We start from the raw sequence: 22,390 nt of genomic DNA, 5'->3' as shown, positions 1-22,390 counted from the left end.
CCAAAGGCGCACTTGTAAGGATTTTCATATAGTTTTTTCTCTTTCAAAAGTTTCAAGACCCTATCATCATGTTTTACATGCTCATCCCAAGATTTGTAGTAGATTAGTATGTCATAAAAAAATGATAGCACAAATTTTCTAAGGAAGAGTTTGAAAATAGAATTCGTCAAGTTTTCAAATGTTGAAGGTGCATTTTTAAGTCCAAATGGCATAACCAAAAAATCATTATGACCTTCATGTGTTGTAAAGGCCATTTTGGGAATGTATTCATGCCTCATTCTAATTTGATGATATCCTAAATGAGGATCCAACTTAGTAAAGAAAATTTCTCCATGTAATTCATCTAATAATTCATCGATGGAAGAATATGAAACATATCTTTTATTGTCATTTTGTTGAGCTATCTATAATATAGAAACATACGCCATGAACCATACTTTTTTTATAACCGTACCACTAGTGAAGAGAAAGAAATATGGCTAGGTTGAATGATGCTTGTGTTTAACATTTCTTGAACCACACGCTCAATCTCACTCTTTTGTGCATGTGGATATTTGTAAGGACTAATGTTAGGTGGAAAAATTCTAGGTTGCAAATGAATATCATGGTCATGATCTTAGACAAGTGGAATATCCTTAGGCATCTCTCCAAATACCTTAGCATGATTGTTGATAACTTTTTCAAGATCCACTAGAGCAAAGGATATAGATGTTTGAACATATAATGAACACAATTGCACAAGTACACCTTTGTGTCCCTTTTTTTGAAATTTTGTTATGCTATTAGAGCTTATCACTTTACTAGGTTTTCCTTGGACACCTCTATGCTCAATTTCATTTCCCTCTAAGAAAAATCCTACGAAAAGATCTTGAAAATTAAGGGCCACTATTCCCAATGATTGTAACCATTAGATCCCTAATACTACATCAATGCCACCCATTTGAATTTCAATCACGAGACTAACCAATAAATACTCCCCCATATTCAACTTAATATTTTGGCACTTCCTTGAACAATTTATGGTACCTCCATATGCAATCATCGCTTGAAATTTTGGTGTTTAATATACAAAGCAATTAATAAAGTTTACCAATTTGTAATTGATGAAGTTGTGTGTACTACTTGAATCAATATTGTTACCTTTTTATTTTTGATAGATCCTTCTATCTTGAGGGTTTGTGGAGTACTGGTGCTAGCTAATGCATGACAAGAGATTGATGGAGTAATCTCTTCTAGCTTCTAGAGCTTATGAAGTTTGCACTTCTTGATCTTCTTGATCTTCACAATCTATGCAAAATAATTTTTTCTCACTGCATTTATGCCCTTTACTATACTTGTTGTCATAGTTTAAACATAGTCCCTTTGCTCTTCTTTCATCCATTTGTTGAAGAGTCGACCTTTTCAGTTAAGAAAAGGGAGCATGATTTTCTCTATAGTTATTATTGACCAATTTTCTAGTGGCCATATTTTTACTTTCAGCTTTCCTTGATAGACTGGAAGCATGCTCTAGATATTTAGGCTCAAAGAGAGGCACCTCATGTTGGATTTTTTTCTTTAAAGTTCGCATTAATAGGCCCAACTAATTATCCTCTTAAATATTCATTACTCTTAAGACTCAACTTTCAGAATTGTTAAATGTGTTATGTAATTGGACCTTTTTGTCAAATATTTACCAATTGACTAAAGAATGTATTGATATTAATATCCCCAAAACATTCTATCAATTCCTCCATAAAATAGACCGAGATATAACAAAATCTTTTTTTCTTTCACAAGGCCAATGATACCATACATGTTGGTCTTGTTCTAAAAACATGGATGAAATATTTACCTTTTATAAGGATGCCACACAGTGTAGATCAAAGTAATGCTCCATCTAAAATATCCATGTTATAGGATCATTACCATAAAATTTCTTCATATCGATCTTCGAAATATAGTAGTTCCTTGGTGCTAACTTGAAACCCCAATGATGTGGATCTTGGATTGAAAATTCATGTTTATGGTTCTGCGATTCAAAATTTTTGTGCTCTCTAACTGTGAGAACATACTCCCCATATTAGATCGAATCTCAACAACATGCTTATCCTTATGTTAATGATTTCCTTGGATTTCCACATCCCTTTTAAGAAGCCTCTCCAAGAGAATATTTTCCATGACAATCATGAACTTTTGTATTCTTCCTTATTTTCATTCATTTTCTTTTCTATTCCTTCTATATTATTTTCTACTCCTTCCTTATTTTCGTTTATCTTCTTTCTCATTCCTTCCTAATTTTCATTCATCTTATTTTCCAATTCTCTTTTAAGCTTTTCTTGAGAACTTGAAAAATCCACCTTTTTCAACATACTACCATCCATTTCATTAACTTTCTTCTCTAATTGAGATGACCTAAATTCAAAGTCTCATTTTCTTCATGAGTTAAGGATGAGACTTCAGTATATTTAATTGGTGTAGTATCTTTGTTTGGAGGCATATTGGAAGAAAACAATAAAACTCCATAGTTATTACAACTTTCAGTCACAAAAAAAGGGTTCTTCTAATCTATAGTTAGGTCACTAGTAAAAAACGTACCTTAATTTGCAAAATATCAAGATGGCTGACGTTTTACTGATATATCTTTGAGATTTGAGACCTCTTGGATCTAAAAAGTTGTTTTGTAATACTATAATATGTATATTTTTCAATTCCATAGGTATGAACTGAATTTGATGTGTCAAGTGAAAGTTACAGTAACTTTCACAAAACTTTCTTTTTTTTGGCCTCTTCCCACAAGCAAACTTGTATAGCGTGCTACATGTCCAATTCTTCAAATATAATTATGCAATTTATATCTAAGGTACTTCTATATTTCTCCTAAAATACTTGAGTATTTCATAGTCCAAAAAGTATTAGACAGGAAACTATAGCAAAAACACCAAGCTGATTTATTTAAAATTTATTTCAAGATTGTTCACAAACCCTAAATTACGTAAGGTATAAATATGAAAGTATAGTGAACCAAATTCTGAAAATTAAACTAGATGTTCTTCAATATTTATTCTTAATATACTACAAGTTTCACTATTTGAAACATCACATATTTTTTTTATTGTGAAAATTCCAAATTGTCCTGTTGGAAATTGATTTCAAGAGCACACAGGAACCTAGACTTCCTTAGAGCATATATCCAAAATTATAGAAAACCAAGATCTGATATTCGAACCAAAATTTCACCATGATTTCACCTGAATGTGGTTTAATTTTCATGGTCTAAAACCTCACAACAAAAAATTATAGAGAAAACTGAAAAATTGACTTGTTTGAGACATAATTTTGGAGCATTTAGAAACCCTAACTCCCTTGGAACATATCTCTGGAAATATAACGAACCAAGATCTAAAATTTAAACCAAATATTATCAAGGTGTCTTCTCAAAAGTCTCTAAGTTTCACCATTTGAAACCTCCCCAAAAAAATAGTGAAAATGCCATGATGTCTTCTTTGAAGCAACAAAACCCTAGGATCATGAGTTCTAATTACAAATGTTATGATCCTTGTGCCTTAAAAATAATAAGAAACCAAAAATTATATCTTTTTTCAAGGGGGTGTTGACAAATTTAACTAGGTTCGGTCTTCATAATGACACGTGTTATTGTGATTTTATGTAATTAATGTAAAGAAGAAGAAAAATAATAATTATTGTAATGCTTGTCTCATGGGTTTCATGAGCAAGGGATTTTATTTTTAGTGTGACTCCCATTGTGAGTCCTTAGGATTGCTCATAAATTCAAATTGAGTCAATGTCATGTATGAAGGACCCTTCTTGGGTATGTTACATTTTGTATGTCATTAAATCAACATGTAAGCCCCCCAAGGCCAAGCACAAAAGAACTACTTCAAGTCAACTACAAAATGGAGTAAATAACTTACTCAAAGAGACATGTCGTCTCATCTCTCTCATGTTGGCTAATTTACAGAGGAAAACCACTATTTATAGGTAGCTCAATTTTCATATTTGACACATAATTTTAGATAGATTTTTGGTGAAGTATAAGTCTAGAATAGAAGTGCGAAATAGGTGAACGAAGATGCTCATGCAACCAATGAATTAAGGAAAAGGAACAATGAGATCCTTTGGAGTGATTTGGGACTATTTTAGGACTATTTCTTGTCACGGGTATAAAGAAAGGAGGCAACATATGTTTTATAAAGAAACCAAGAATAATCAAAGATTGCAAGATTACTTGTGAAGTCAAATCAACAAGCCGAGTTGGAGAAGATAGATATACAGTACAAGCGAAGAAGGTTAAGGGAGTGGATCACCATATATCTCTCTCATGAGTGCTGCAACTAGGGTTTCAAAGGAGGCCGAAATAAGGTGTAGGTCTGAAGCAGAAGGAAGTCGAAGTTGAAGAGTAACAAAGAAGAAGAAAGGAGCAAAATGATTGTTTGTGTCTTGGTCTTGGAGTGGAAAACAGGTCAAGGGTTTTGGTCTTGGTATTCTTCAATTGGAATCTCTATAAGAAGAAGAATTTGTTCGGGTTTTCCTCTCAAGAATGAGAGGTTTTGGCCGTGGCTGATAGCCTATATTATGTGTCTCTTGTTTCTTTATGGTTTATGCATTGGTAGTTGTTTGATGATGATGAACACTAATAACCTAAGTAAAATAAGATCCTAATCTAAAGAAGTAAAAAGAACTCACAAGCAATTACTAATAAAAAAGAAATCACTTAATTGCTATGCCCTAGATTTCTCAACATGGTATCAAAGCTAAGGTGACTAAGTCAAGGAAGGGCATCTTATCAAGGGACACTCAAGGATCAATCTCGAGGAAGGCATCAAAGCAAAGATAATATTTAAGACAAGATCTTCGAAGGAAGCATTATAACCCTAGATTAAAGGAGGAGTCTACAAAGAAGTCTTGGGACCATCATGAAGAAAAGAAGTCCAAGTTGAAGAGATATTCGAATCAAGGTAATAAGATCATCCTACAAGAATTAAGACATCTTCATCAATCATCATTAAAGGGATCAAGTTGAATATTTTATCTTCACTTGACAAGTAAGTACCGTTTCTTCTGTAATCTAATCTAGTAAAAATGACTTCATTTTGCAAGGAGATATATAAGCTAGTTGGGTCATCGAACTTCCTTGCATGGAAAAGGAGGATAGATATAGTCCTCGAAGAAACTAAAGTTATTGATCATGTCAATGGAAAGGTATCCAAACCGTCTGAAGGACAAGCACTATCTGAATACATGGAAAGGGATCTAAGGGCTCAAGAGATTCTTATGGCATCTGTCAAAGATCCCCTCATTCTCTATATAGCAAAGCTGGAGATATCTAAAGAGATGTATGATAAACTGGTAGAAATATTCTCTTAAAGTGCCATAAGAGAGATCATATCACTTAGATTTTATCTACACAAATTGAAGGTATCATAGGATGAATATATATCCTTATGTCTCTAAAAATAATCTCAAATAAGATCTCAACTTCAAGATCTAGGAGAGATGATATCAGATAAATAAATGATCTGTGTAACACCCCCTCCTCCTAGGTCCACCCAAGAAACTAACCAGTTGGGGAAAATATGTGATGAGATAGGTCACTATAAGGGATTCAATCTCCTTGGTAACCTTAAGGAAATGGAATTAATGAAATAAATCAAGCAAACCCATCCACACCAGCAATAACACCCCTAGGAGACATGTCAGCCACTCAGACATCCTGCCCCTAGGTACCACTGATGTTTTAAGCCTTTTGACTCAAAGTTGGTCTCATGCTAAAGGCATGAAAATGACCAAAAACCCAAATTCTCTCTCATAGGCCTATGTTCCAGCGACTGTGGACTTTTCTTAGCATACTTGTGCCAGTGAATTTGAGTTTTGAGCCACTTTTCTAGCCCAGAATCCCAACCTCTGCCCAGAACTTGCTACAACCTTTAGAATCAATCAAAGACATGATAACAATGCTGATAAATCAAAAATCAACCTCAGGACTAGGCCTGAGCACCCCCAACTAACACTGACATTTTGTCAAACACTTGGCATCAATGCATAAATATCTGTGAAATTATACAAGAAAAAGCATACAGGTCTAGGATATAAGAAAAATAATAAATATCCTTGAAAGAACGTATGAAACATAGCTAGAAGGATCACCTCCTTCTCTATTGAGCTATTATATCATCAATTAGGTCTTGCATCCATCCATTTAACAATTACAAGTAAATACATGAAATAACCATGACATGAACCAGTCATTTAACCATGCTTATAACCAACATTAAACCATATAAATATCAAAGATATGACAACCATTAAATCCACATATAAACCAGTGAAAAAGTAAGAGAACTTAGCTTTTATTAATCATAAGCAAATTCCAACCAGGTTCGGGACTTCCACGTACCACCTGACCATAAACATGGCTGAACCAAATCTCTTTTTTAGCTAGTCATTGCTGTGCCATATTCCAAGAATGAATGTGGGATCTCATAGAACAACCAATCCAAGAAAAACCAAGGGAATCCATAGGTTAAACCACCTCCACCCTCACCAAACCGTGATCACACCAAACCCGGTGCTCCAATCACAACCAAACCGAACTTGGAATACCATCTGGAATCCATCACTATCCTTGAGGAATTTTCCATCTCCTTGTCTCTTAGGCTTTATCAAAATCCAAATCTGGATCACTAGGCCCTAAACCGAGACCAGTCTCTCAGGCTTTACCGCAATCCAAATCGGATCACTAGGCCCTAAACCAAGAGTTCTCCCTCAGGCTTTACTGTATATCTCGCCAAAAATGGTCAAGGGATGCCTAGGCCTTTGGGAATGAAACTTGAGACCACCTCCACCTCAGATTCCAAAATCCATCTGGAAAACCAAAGCTCAAAACTGAGATAAACATCCCAACGTACAATGGTATATGGAAAAAGGCAAGGCTAGGCTGAAAACCACTGTCATAACTAGGCAAAACCATGCCACTGACAACAAGAGAACCATACACCAACATGCAAAGCCATGCATATCCAAACTAGATAAGAAATCACACATGCAAAATGTTACTTGCAATTATTCCTATTGAAGCTTCTTGATCCTGCTTTTCCTTCCTTTCCCTTTGCTTGCTTTTCCTTCCTTGATCCAAAGATAGAGTGCTCCAAGAAAAATCTAAGTGACCAAGAGTAAGAGAGAGAGAGAATAATGAGAGAGCTCCAAACTTGAACTGAAAAAATGTTACCAACTGATCCTCAGAAGCCTTTTTATGAATGAGACCTCTATTTTCTTCATTTTCCATTATTTTCTTTCAATTTACTCCTCACATGCAACTTGTGACCTTTTACCTTCCTTTTCTCCTAATTTCCTTTACTTTCATAATTAAATGTGCCAAAAATGTCTTTTTTCATTTTAATGTCTTTGCCTTAGACATTGCCAATTTCCTTAGCGAAAAATACACATCCAGTGATGCCCACTAGGATATCTTTGCCCAATGTTCAACTTGGAATAAGTGTCCCTTAACCTTGGTCTTATTTTGCCTTTATTAACTTTTATTACATGAACTTTTCACCAAGGCTGTTACAATATCCATTGTTCTAAATGCACTAACTGATGAACAAGGTAACCTCGTATCAAATACCTATGAGGACAAGAAAGCTATCCAATTCAACAACTTGTGGTCTCTATTCAAGATATAAGAAGTCAGGTTGAGGGAAAAAGGTGTTGAAGAATCAAATAAAAAAATTCAAACATTTGCTAGAAGTAAAGGGAAATTTGGAAAATTTTGTCATTGGAAAGGAAATAAGAACATAGCTAAGATCCAATGCTATGAATGTAAAGAATATGGGCATTACAGGAAATATTGTCCCAAGTTAAATAAGGGAAATAACAATAGAGATGGAGAAGAAACCCATATCACCAAAGCAGTGGAGGAAGATAAAAAGAAGAAGTCCAAGAAAGAGGAAGCAAGAGATCTCCACTATTGAGATAGTCTTCCTCACATAAGTTCGTTTCAAGCTCCTAATTTTTCTACTGTAAGATATGGCTATCATGATTCACTAAGTAAAATAATGGGATGCATCAAGGCATGATAGAAGCATTGAAACCAAGAGCTTGGGAAATCATCATAGAGAAGCATGAAAGACGGTTATAATCTATGGAAGTTAAGGATATAGCTCTTGGGAATCTCATTGAAAACACAAGTGGCAAGGTCATCTAGTACAAGGTTCATCATACATCTATTGATGGGGATATGTTAGAGCCTCAGTATTCTCTAATGGAATCTTCATTGAAAGGTTCATCGATCATGAGGGGAAGCAAATGTTTCATCAAGAATTTCAAAATTGTGGAATTCATGGGATGATGCTATGATAACATACAAGTGAATCAAATCAAGTGATTGAAGATCTTTCAATCAAGGAATCTCTTGCGGGAAGTCTGGATGACCCAAAGGAAATTGAGGTATGTATTCTTACAGTCTATATTGAAAATTCGTGTTATATGGTTGCAAGTAACATGGACCAATGCTCTATCTTAAGAGCATGATCAAAAGAAAGGATCGAGTCCTCCCTCAAAGGAATGCATGAATGCATGGTTCACACATTCACTAGATGAAATCAACATAATATGTCCTCATATGAAGTATGAAGTGGTTGAATACAATTGAGGAACCCTGATCAGAAGCTCTTGGGAATGAAACGTGTGAAGAAAGGAAGGAAGAGATCATGGTAAAGGAAATCAACATCAGAAAGACCAAAAAGATTTTACTAGGATATATCCATGGAAGATATGGAGATTCTGATGAAGTCTGAAAAAGAAAGAGACCCTTGAGAATATATATATCTTTGGGATATGTGTCGATATGTATGGAGGATGATGATGCAAACTAGAATATGCCACGATGAAAGACTATCACAAAGGTAATATTGATTTTAATGTTCATTCCTTTATTTTTACAAATATCTAGATGGGTTTATGTAGGGTTGCCAAGGGAAAATCTATGGATGTCTTCCACCACCAATGCACATGTAGTAGGATGAAATATCCTTAAGTAAACATGGCATGAATAAAGCAACATGGCATGAAGGAAGGCCGAATATGGACTGATGGTTCACTTTCCGATGATGACATGGATGACTCATGAAAGTGATGGATGGTCAGTGCCCTATGTAGAAGTCCTAAACATGAAGACTCCTAGATAACGAAAAGAAATTCATGACATCGTGAAGAGGATTTCTTCAAGCAGTTGCTTGTCCCATCATCTCCGCTTAAGGAACTGTTGTAGGTACCTAATTAAGAGGGAGCCTGGAAACAAGTTTATTACTTGGAAGAAACTTGGAAATTCCTAAGCCAAGAGGGAGCTTAGGCACATTCCTTCAGTAGGAATGAGTACATTCCTTTATTGGAATAGATATTTCCTCCCTAATTAAGAGGGAGATATAGAAACATCATTCTTGTCTTCACTTAGGAAGAAAAAATCGAGGATTAGGTAAAAATTTGGCATCCGATGCTCTTTAAGGATGTATTAGGGCATCCAAGATAAGAGTAGTTGTTGAGGCCTGATATTCTTTGAGGAATGGGAATCCAAGATAAGAATAGTCCTAGTCGAACACACCTTGAGAACATAGGTGGGGTATGTTCCAAGAGAGACAATGATGAGGGTGTCTATACATCATTGGTCTCACCAACATTGTGCTATGATCTTGTGGAGAGATAGAGTTGTTAGTCAAGGCCTTGCTGCTGGTTGATATGATGTTATACAGATGGGTTACCAATCCAACTCTTCTTATGAGAATTATTCAAGTTGAGAATGACCAAGTACCATTATGAATACATCCCATTAATAATAGAAAGAGGAAGACATGTGGTATTGTGATTTTAAGTAATTAATGCAAAGAAGACAAATACAATTATTATTGTAATGCTTGTCTCATGGGTTTCATGAGCAAGGAATTTTATTTTTAGTATGACTCCCATTGTGAGTCCTTATGTTTGGTCATAAAGTGAAATTGAGTCAATGTCATGTATGAAGGACCCTTCTTGGGTATGTTACATTTTATATGAGTCACTAAATCAGTATGTAAGACCTCCAAGGGCAAGCACAAAACAACTCCTTCAAGTAGGCTACAAAATGGAGTAAATAACCTACTCAAAGAGACATGTCAACTCAACTCTCTTATGTTGGCTAATTTACAAAGGAAAACCACTATTTATAGGCAACTCAAGTTTCATCTTTGACACAAAATTTCAGACAGATTTTTGGTGAAGTATAAGTCTAAAATAGAAGTACGAAATAGGCCAATGAAGATGCTCCTGCAACCATCAAATTAAGGAAAAGGAACAACGAAATATTTTGGAGTGATTTGGGACTATTTCTTGTCACAAGTGCAAATAAAGGAGGAAAATATGTTGAAGAAAGAAACCCAGAAGAATCAAGGGCTGCGAGATTACTTGTGAAGTCAAATTAGCAAGCCGAGTTGTAGAAGTTAGCTATACAGTCCAAGCGAAGAAGGTTAAGGGAGTGGATCACCATATATATCTATCATGAGTGCTGCAACTAGGGTTTCAAAGGAGGTTGAAATCAGGTGTAGGTCTAAAGAAGAAGGAAGTCAAAGTTGAAGAGTAAACAAGAAGAAGAAAGGAGCAGAAAGATTGTTTGTGTTTTCGTCTTGGAGTGGAAAATAGGTTAGGGGTCTTGGTCTTGGTATTCATCAATTGGAATATCTATAAGAAGAAGAATTTGTTTGGGTTTTACTCTCAAGAGTGAGAGGTTTTGGCCGTGGCTGATAGCCTATATTTTGTGTCTCTTGTTTCTTTATGGTTTATGCATTGGTAGATGTTTGATGAAGAAGAATACTAATAACCTAAGTAAAAGAATATCTTAATATAAAGAAGTAAACAGAACTCACAAGTAGTTAATAATAGAAGAGAAATCACTTAATTTCTATTTCCTATAGTTCTCAACAAGGGGAAACCTCATTTTACTATGAATACAATGTATAAGAAAATTATTGATGATCCTAAGACTAGGTTTCCTTATTGTATATATAGGAGATAAAGGGTACAATTATAATAAAATGGCACCATGAGGGGTTCTAGCCTACATAACAATGTAAGAATAAAAATGTAATTACTCAATATATAAGGCTTAATAAGGGGTTTTTGGGTTAACATTGGTCTTATATAGGGCTTAAATTTTTCCCATAGTAATCCTGCAGACTAACACCTATTGTGTGAATTGTATATACATGAATTTATTTGGTATGAGAAACGAAAATCCATCTTCCATCATGTTGGAGACATCCATTTGAGAGCCTTCACCTTGTTTGTCAACAAGCAGCTGAAGTGGAAGTTATCCCATAACACTATAAATATAAATCAAGAAGTGTTATGGATTAGGGGAGAACCCACTCCTATTGCTGGGATAATTGAACCTATGACAAATTTCTTAATTTTGCAGAATGGGCTGCTACTATGGAGGTTGTCCGAGAAAGAGCTTTGGATCTTTGTTTCAGGTTTATTAACATACATAAGCAAGAAGCTTTGGAAGGAAATAAGGTCCAATGGGAGGCTTTTGATAACGTTTTGAGGAGAAGGGATCCATATTGCTATCTAAATTTTGTTCATTCTCTTTTAGGAGTAACTAGATATATTAATTGTATCAGCCATTGTGGATCTAGTTGGCTCAATCTTAGATAAGGTATCAAAACTATTACCAACGAAGGCAAGAAGATGAGGTAAATTAGTGGGTGGATTTAATCACTTCCAATGTATACAATCTATTGAGGAAGAACCTATTGATGCATAACCTCACCAACCTTCAAATCCATAATTCCTACTCTAACTTAGACTCTTATTTATCAATCGAATGCATGAGGACATGTAATTGCTCTAGTTGGGGGGAGATGTTGGGTTCAAAAAATGACATCTTTTTAATACCTTTTCTCACTAATTTTGCCATTTTGTTTATAACATCCATATCCTTTTCATCCATCATTGCCTAATATTTCATACTTTTGGCTAACATATGCTAAATCTATATGTCACTATTATATATTAAGTCTTGCTTGCTTTTGAGAAGGATAATAGTTATCTTTTGGGTATTTAGTTAAAATGTGTTGAAAAAATTCCTACAAGATGACTAGTTGCTACAAGATATAATAATCTAGTACTTCTAGACGTTGTTACTATGTCATTTCATAGAAATGTTTTTACTCCTAATAGTCCCAATGTTATCATTGAAGGTTGTTGTCACTCGTGATGATACTCTTCAAAGACATTGGGAAATAATGACATGTCACTTTCTTGATCACTTAGTTGTTTTGGTCACGGTTTTTATAATCGTTCCAAGTCTATTTACTCATCCTGATGCTTAAGGCAACCTACTCTAGCACAATCCTTATTTGAATATAGTTTGTTATGACTAGTTGTAAAACATTCATTTTAATACTTTACTGAATAGCGTGAGAATTGAAAGATTCTCAAGACTATTAGTAACTATCATTTTTCCAAGATTAGTTGTGAAGGGAGGCTTTAAAATCATAACACATTCTCTCTCAATGAGGGGTCATCTATTACTTTTCTTTGATTATTACATCTACATTTTTTGAAGACTAATTAATAAAAAGTTAAGCAGATTTGTGATTGGATTCATGAAATTTTGAGTTAAGTTGAATACTTTGAGTTTCTCCTAACTCCTTGCTAAGGAGAAAAGGCTCTCCTCTTTAGTAGAGATTGTTGTGACTATATTAGTAAGTGTAGTTAGTTCGTTGATTACTACTTGCATTTCTAAAATTGATGTTACTGATTTCATTCATTAGAAGATTGTTGTTACTATTACATTGATCTACAAAATCTTTCAGATGAAGTGTGGGTTGTTGTTACTCAATCATAGCTATTACAAATTCATGTTATTGATAGGATTTTGATGATGAGATTTGGTGAGAAGATTCAAAGTGGTTTTGATATCTGAGTGGTTTTACTTTTCCAAAGAGAGGATGTCTTTCCTTTATGTAAGAGAGAGGTTTGTCTTTGTAAAGTGTCAGTATTTGTGCGTGTGTGGTTTCAACAGTGTGATTTCAATTCCTGAATAGTGTGAATATTGTTTTCGTTCAAGCAAGTGTGATCTAGTCTACAACAAGTGTTTGATATTTGAAGATTATTTTCGAAAAGGTTGTGTTTCTTGATCAAGATTGTATATTAGTGGATAGCTAATGTTAGATTAGAAACTATAACTTGCATGTATTTTGCATGATAATTTTGAAATAAAAGATGCAACTTGGTTTACAATTAATGTATTGAGTGATTGGGTTGTTTTAAATAGACTAATATCATGTAAATAATGATAGAATAAAACCAATACGAGAATATAGTAGAAATAACTCTATACTTTGTTCTAAAAAGTAAATTTTTAATGTACAACATATCTCTTTTAAGTTTATTTATTTTTCCTTGCAAACTTGTATCATGTTAGTAACTAGAGATAACATAAACAAAATGAACACAATAAGTAGTTTAAATAAACTATATATCTATGACAAATCTCTTTACAATATATGCCAGAATGTCACTTATATTAATAATATTATGTAACTAGATATAGGAAAAAGCTAGAGATAAGTTAATTTTAATAATGTCCAACTAATGATCACAAAATTAGGTCAAAGGGACTATTGAGTACAATGATGTCATTACAAGACATGAGAGCCCAAATGTTTCCTATAAAAGGTAGATGTAGAAAGTAAAATAAATTAAGGAAGAATAGAGAGTGAGATATAGTCCGAGGAATAAACAACTCTCAACCCTGGCAAGCTCAAAAACTTGCTCTGAAGTGGATATGTATAGGAGGAGAAGATCTTGGAACAAGGAAAACCAAAAGTAAGTAGGTAGGTATTTCATGCAGTAGACCCATCTCTCCTAAAATCTAAGGTCGAATGAAGGAATATTAGTATAGTATGATGTCTAGAGGGAGAACGAACAAGATTCTTGGACTAATCACTACATTATTGTTTCGAAGATGAAGTTTTTTGCTGAGGCTTAGGTGATTTCATCCATCTTCTAAGAAGGTCTTGATGGTGTTGGATGCCACCAACATGTAAGGGTATCTCCCCGATGTGAGGTCCTAATTATACCTCACACCGTTTGGTGTAGGAGTCCCATCTAGCTGTATGGTCCGACCAGCATTAGAAATGTTTCAAAGATGTGCCTTGGTTACATAACATATACAAGAGATCACAACACCTCTTTGAGGCAACAAGTATGTAATATTTTTGTGACATCAAATGCAAGATGCACAGGGAACTTCCATGATTGGTAAAGGAAAACGAGCCTCTCATTAGGGAAGTAATAGTACTATCCTAAGGGAAACCCAAGAGTGAAGAGAAAGGCTTGTTGATTACCTGCAAAGTAGTCCACATGATAAACAACAATCATGAAAACATAACAACACCTATTCAACAATATCCATATCTAAGCAATGAATTAGTTCATTAGACTTAGTATGTAATTAAACCAACATATACCACAAACATAACAAGAATAGTCCTACTATATCCATGATACATGCATGAAGAAGTGTTGGCTCATAGAGCTTCTGATTATGAATGAAAGATCCCAAGTACACTGTTACATATATGAAACACTAGATCCAGTAGTGGAACATGAATCCACAACCTGCTTCTCCAAAGAATGATATATCTCCTATGCACTACAAGAGAAACCAAGGAAAGACTCCAAGAATCCAAGTCCCTTGCTTGAGTTATGAGGAGATATTTATAAAAAATGATGATGACATTTGATCTTCCTCATGACTCTTCAACTCCTATGACTTTTCATATTCTATATATGATCTTTTACATTACATATGTGGATTTTCACTTTCCATACGTGTCTCTTCGACTTCATTACATACAACTTATTACAAAAGAAAAATTACATACAAGACGATGGCTATATGAGACAAAACTACTAATAGGACAAAATATTATCAAATTGACAAGTCATTTGCTTCCTCATGGAGCTCATTGGTGATGTATGTGTGCCATGCTCTGAATTCCATAGAGATGAATTTAATCTGAACTGGCAAGTCCATTGCATATCGCATCTTCACCTCAATATGGTCTTGGAGCTTGATTGTTCATTATTCCACAACCATGACAATTTCATGTGATCTTTGAATGGTGCAATGGTATATTGTAGAATAACATCTTTGGTGTTATCCAAGCCTTCTTGTTCTAATGCTTTCTTGATTTTGTCTATGTACTGCCTTATTTCTTGAAAGATGATTTCCCTATTATTTCTTCAAGTGATACTACTGAAGGCATCCCATGTTTCTGCGCTAGAGACTTGAAACCATTGTGCAGTCAACTATAAGCGACAATAGTATTAGTCACCTATTCTCCAAGACGATTATAATTCTGGCGATGGAGTCTCAACTGTCCTCAGTCCATTTCTATGACAATCCTATCCTTTCTAACTAGCTGTTGCAGAAAATTCAGATATTTGGTATCCCATTCCTATATTTGATCAACGACTTTGCTTGCCACTTTCAGGAGCTTCAAGACTTCTTGTGCTTGCTTATAAATTCCAATGAGAGGAGAGACCACTTGCTATAGAAGTATCATCTCATCGTATAACCACACCATGGTATCCTCCATTGGTCCCAATTCCTCCTGCATGATTGACTACCATTATGCTGTATTGAAGTCGTGTAAAGATAACTGTTGATTTTCTGCAGCAAGGTGTTTCACCTGTTGCTTTATTTCAACTAAATATTTCCATAATCGTGCATTCTCATTCAATAGATATTCAGAGTTGTCCCGCACTATTGTAGAAAAAGCAACATTTTCCGCCATGATTTCCCTGGGATTCCTTCTCATATTAGTAGTTATCACCTTTTTGTAGATACTGGGACTAGGTTCTAAGGATCATTTGGTAAGTATATTTGCCTCCGCTACATGATCCTCTTCTTTAGCTAATAAAACATGAATTTTCACACATCCATGACTTTGTCTTTAGGTGGAGGTGTGATTCCCATTTCATCAAATGGGAGATGATCGCCTGTAAGAGGAAGTTCTTCTGGAGATCCCGGTTCATCATAAATGGGCTAGATGGTGTCATCTTCCTCCAACTCTTCCTCTATTTCCTGAGTCAACTATTATTCCTCTAGTCTCTGTGATGTTTCTTCCTCCTATGACTTCCTTTGCTACTCCTCTTCTACTCTCTTCCTTTCCTCTTCTTCTTCCTGTTGCTTATTGAGAAACTCATCTTACTTCCTCTTCTTATATTTCTCTCCTTTCACACTCAACTTGAATAATTCCAATGTTCAAAGGATCAACTCTCCATTTCCTACTTATTTCTCCAGTCGAATCATGCTTGATCCTTTTATTGGGATCTACACTCTTTTATTGAGGGGTTACCTGTGATGTATCCTATACCTGCATATCTAGTGTTGGTGGATCTTGAGGTGAACCATCTTCCATTCATGGATGTGTCTTTCTAGCTGCACTATACCATTTCTTCACCTTCTCATCTTTTTCAGTAGACATTGATGAATATCCCCAATTGAAACCAATCCTTTCACAATGTTTCTTGCACACTCTCCTAGGATCATATCCATAAAAATATTTAACTGCAAAGTGAAAGCGGTCCAAATATTGTATTTATGCACTTTCTGCCTTGTGGCTCTTTAGTTCATACAATCTGGTCCTCAAAGGGAAGGTAGGACAAGGGGATTTATTCCTTCTATGAAGGACTCCTAACAACCCTTTGTGCAATGGATATGCTAGTTATTGCAAGAGCACCTTATTGGTCACATATCATAGCATGAGATGAGGGGATATTTGACATCCAAAACATCTGATATATGTACGCTTAGGTGCTGCAAACCAATTTGCGATATCATGTAGTAAATCCTTATCTCGAAAATTATTTTGTGGGTTAAAGTTCCAATACATTCCTAGGAAGGCATATTGTGCACAGATTCCATCCAATAGAAATGCAAACATATAGAATTTCAGTGCCTAGTTTTCCCTTAAAGATGCTTTTGCCTACCCCACACGGCGCTGCAACTAAAATGATAATATCTACCCAATTGAAGATATTACCATGGGTAACCACCATGTTGGGCATATATATCCATTTTTCCTCAAATACCTCAACGTTCTTTTGCCCATGCAACGGAAAACTCATAGAAATGAGGTACTGATATACATCCTTGAGAATCTTGGTCAGATAAATTGCGAATGGTAAATGACAGAACTTAGGAGGCTCTTGACACAAAGATTTAATGATGTCACTTGTGTCGAGATCGTCCCATCTAGTGTAAAAGCTATTATTGGCATATTCTATGGGCCTAAGAATATTATAGTATGTTACTCAACAAACTCACAAAATAGAAGAAAAGATAGAGCAAGGACTTCAAAATCAGCCTCTTCGAGGGGGAAACCTCCTTTACATTACACAAATGAACAATTATTTGATGATGCAAATGATAAGACCTCCTTTCTATATATATGAGTCTAAGGGGTCACAATATAGTCAAAGCCGACATAACAATAATACTATAAGGGCACAACAATAATAATAGTGGGCTTCTGTGGGGCATAATAATAACAATACGGGAATAACATGGGAACAACAATAACAATAAGGGGCTACAATGACAATAATAATAAGGGAATACACTAGTATTATAGGGACCTAACATGCCCCTCTCCTTCAGAAAAATATTGTCCTTAATGCTTGAGTAGTTCTGGATGCTTCTGTATAAAATTCTCATCCTCCCAACATTGACTTAAATGGGTAGGTTCTTCCACTTGATGAGATACTATGAAATTGATCGATTTCGTAGCTGTCAAGTTCTTGTTTCCGTGACTACTTCAGGTTCCAATATGATTTTTCCTTCCTCATCAAGTTCTGGCAATATTGTTTGAACTGGGAGCTTGTCACCTATAACCTTCTTTAAGCATGAAACATGGAAAACTGGGTGCACTAGGGAAGATGTAGGAAGCTCCAATTTGTATGCCATAGTACCAATCTTTTGCAACACCTTGTACGAACCATAATACTTTGGTGATAATTTATTATCCTTCTTAGCTTGCTCGAGGGAAATTTGTTTGTATGGTTGTAGCCATAGAAATACCCAATCACCTACATCAAAACTTCTTTTGCTGCGATGTTGATCTGCATGTTGTTTCATTCTATTCTGTGCCAAAGTGATGTTATCCTTTAAGAGTTGAAGAACTTGTTGTTGATGCTCGATGTGATCTTCCACTGCTTGAACCTTAGAATTTTCTCTTAAATATGATGTGATGGACGGTGGATGATCTCCATAAAGTGCTATAAATGGGGTTATTTTTGGTGTAGTATGGAAGGAAGTGTTATACCACCATTTAGCCAGAGGCAACCATTTGACACATTGTGTCTGTTTATCAGATACAAAGCAACGGAGATATCCTTCCAAAAATTTGTTCACTATCTTAGTTTACCCATCAGATTGAGGATGATAAGATGAGATATGAGCTAATTGAGTACCCAGACAAGAAAATATTTTTGTCCAAAAATTTCTAGTGAAAATGGGATCTCTGTCGCTTACAATGATCTTTGGGTTTCCATGTAGCTTTTGAATTGTTTCCATAAATTCAGTAGCAACTGTATTGGCTTTAAAGGGATGATATAATGCACAAAAGTGTGCATACTTGGTAAGTCTATCAACTACCACCATGATGACACTGTTTCCTTTGGACTTAGGTAAACATGTGATAAAATCCATTGAAACCTCCTCTAATGAATCCAGTTCCCAAAGGCAAACCTCAGGTTGGATGTTATCATTTAATGTCCCTATGAACACATCAAACAATATGGGGACAACATGGGCACAACAATAACAATAAGGGGCTACAATGACTATAATAATAAGGCAATGTACTAGTATTATAGGGACCTAACATAGTAAGTTTGTATGTCTTCTCCATAATAGGTGGAAAGATGAACACCACTTTCGCTACGAAGCACAAGATGAGAATCATCCATGTCTGTAAGAATCCACTCAATTACTTTTGCACAAGGGATGATCAGGAATATGCATGCAATCCTATGTATCCTTGTATCCTGGATCACTTGATATTAATGTATACTTCTAGATCTTCTATGTTTTCTATGAACTATTTCTGCATGAATGTGTCCTTTATGTCATTCAATGTGACCCCAATAGACTTATGTATGAAGCACTATGTATCTACATATATGGGAATGGTAGGATTTATAAATTCAAATAATTCCTCTGTGCTTGCCTCTGAAACATCTTTGGAGGCCACTTGAAGTGCAGTGAGAGGCATGGTTCCAAGAGATGATGAAAGAGTAACAATACTTGCAGCTCAAACACTTTTTTGTGGAAGCACACTCATGGCGACAAGGTTAGCTTTATGAAATATCCTATCTATTACAACAATAACTTAGCAAATCATATTCAAAGAACCATCAAATGTTACTAAAAAATGTAATCCTATCAATGAATACACATAACTACTTGCATGGGCAAGAAATCTGCATGCAAATAAGGAGGGTGCACTTCCAAAGCACGAAGGAATTTCAAAGGTCACTCGAGGCTTTGAAGTGCACTCATGCACTCAAGAAAAAGAGAGAAAACATCAGGAGCATAAGGCGCATGACGAAGCATGAAGAAAGACCATTCGGGCCTTCAAGGTGCGCTCATGCACTCAAGGAGACTGAGAGGGTGCAAGGGCACACTCCGAAGAGGCGAAGAAGTGAAGCTTCAGGCCTTTAGGCCTTCAAGGTGCACTCATGCACTCAAGGACAAGGAGGGTGCACTTATGCATGTTGAAGGGATGAAGGGAAAACATTCATGTCTTCAGGGTGCGCTCATGCACTCAAGGAGGGCACAATTCTTCATGAAGAAGGAGTGCGCTCTTGAGGAGAACTTGTCTTTTCTGTGCATAATTTTCTAAGTTAGTCGGGGCTTCAACTTCTAGAAGTGTGCTCTGTCATAGAATGGATCTAGGATAAGTCTAGTAGCAAGATTAAATGATAGAAATGTGGAGAAGAAATATCTACTAGTTTTTATGGGTGTTGTCGCAATCATGATTAGAGTGTGAACAATCAAGGAATATGCAGAGTCACAACATGCGACAACATATTAACACTTGTAGAGGCAAGAATAGACTGAAATTCTAGTAAATAAATTGAAAAGGAAAGAAATACCAACAAGGAAAACAAGATCGATAACAAAAACATGAAAGGAAACTAATAGAATCAACATGAAAAAATTACTTGGAATGTAGACCAACGAAGAGTTTCTTGATCCAAAGATGTGTGCCAAACCTAGATGAGAATGATTAGTTGGGTTAATTTAAAAGGGTTTACATGCAAATCCATTATATGCACACTCACCACTTGTGGACGAGTGAATGAGTTAGTTAAGAGAAGTAAAGCAGATTCCTATTTTGTAGGAGTGTGCCCACATGCAAAAAGGAACCACATGGATGGGTTCTATGAGGGTGCATGTCTTTGTGCTGAGGAATGTGCTCAAGGATGGCGAACTTGCTAAGCATGAAGGAATGCGCTCAAGGAAGGCACAATTGTTCAACCTGAAGGAATGAACTCAACACAAGAGCAAGTTTTCATCATCTTGAAGGGAACTTTAGCCGTAAAAGTGCTTTTTCCTGCCTTTTTTTGCTTTTTTGTGCTTTTAGTGGCGAAAAAGGCTAGTTTCTAAGTCAAGAAAAGTCACGAGTTCACCTAACCATGGATAAGATAAGACAAGTGTTTCTAAAGGTTAGGTGACGACACTTAGGAAACATTGACTTAGGAGGATGTTACACTTAGAGAGAACATAAGAATGGAAAATCAAACAGTATGACGACATTAAGGGGCTTGAAACAATAGTTCATACAGGCTCCAAAATAGAGTTAGGAAAAAATTTTGGAGGGTCATTGCCGCAGCGAGAACATAAGGGATTGGTTTTGGTCATGTCATTGAAATATCGTGGGGCAAGGGAAGGTCCCAAGGGCTTTCACTAATGTGGAGTTCAAAGCTAAGCTGATATTGATATGTCCATTAGTGCTCCCACTGGAGGGAAACATCGTGATTCAATGCTCGAATTCTCCACATGTCACCTTTGATGTTTCAGTTTCCTTCTATTAATTTGATTTTTGTGGGATTTCTTTTCCTATCCTACAAAATTTTCTTTTCATTACATCCTAGTCATACCCATAACATGTTATCCACATTGTTTCCACCTCACTTCTAGGGGTAACTAGAGGAAAATTTCCTTTGATGATCCACATTGTAGGTAATGGTCTTGGTGATGATTTTCAACATTCTACATAGATAGTAGCCCATAGGTGCCTCATATGTCATGCTTCACTCACTCATTTGATGATGGTCACCCAACACACACGAGGTACGTTAATCATTGTTTCATATAGAGTGTTTGTTCAATGAATTTAGCGTGTAAGTAGAGATTTGTTGTAGTGAAAACATAACACCCCCATTTTATTCTATCATAATAGACATGGGGACCCTTTTTTGCATTGTATGTAGGCTTTGAGTGTGATTGGATCATTTCAAGTCTAATTTTCTTTTTATTTACATTTATTTTATTTTTATATTTTGCCTAAGTTTGATTAAGTTTGTTTGTTAATAAATTTTGTAATTTTTTTTAAACGTATTAGATTAATAAAACATAGCCCTCTAGACCAAGATCTTCATTATTATTATTGGTGACTATATTTTCCAAATAGTGGCTTTGGCTTATATTATAAAGCAAATGTGTTCTTTTTATAAAGTGGCTGCGACATATCGAAAGATCCCTTTCTAAATCCCTAATATCATAAATCCTAGGCCCATTTATAAAGTGGTTATAGTCTATTGGATGGAGGACCCACATACCACGTAACCCTCCTTCGCTCCCATATATCGGAGAATCCCATATCGAAGTTTTTTTATGTGTCACCACTCAAAACCTCCGATCTCCAAAATGCGATATTCATTCACCTTCGATATCCAAACTCTGATATATCACTCTGTCGATCTCCAAACTCCAAAATCATATAATTTATAGATTTTGATAATCATTCATATCTGATCTCTGATAGGCCTTCGCTCCAACCTCTGACATACCATTCCTTCCGATAAGTGGACTTGATATGTGCATTAACTATGGTCTTATGAGAATTTTGCGTCCACCTTAATATCAAAATTGTCTAATTGGAACAATTGTAAAACCTCCGATAATAAACCTCCGATATTATGGATCCGATATAGTTATTAAAAAAAGTTGATTACGAGATCACATCTGCTCCATATCGGAGCTACCCAATATCGCAAATACTCCATGTTGTGTCATTTAAAAAGTTGCGATGAGCTTTTCTTTGATACCACATGGTTCTTG

This window comes from Pinus tabuliformis, chromosome 1_1 (genome assembly GCF_031772625.1).
Source record: "Pinus tabuliformis cultivar Carrire ecotype Pingquan chromosome 1_1, CPIR1, whole genome shotgun sequence".
Classification (NCBI taxonomy): Eukaryota; Viridiplantae; Streptophyta; class Pinopsida; order Pinales; family Pinaceae; genus Pinus; species Pinus tabuliformis.
The sequence above is the reverse complement of the archived record's forward strand: the minus strand, read 5'-3'. Positions refer to the sequence as shown.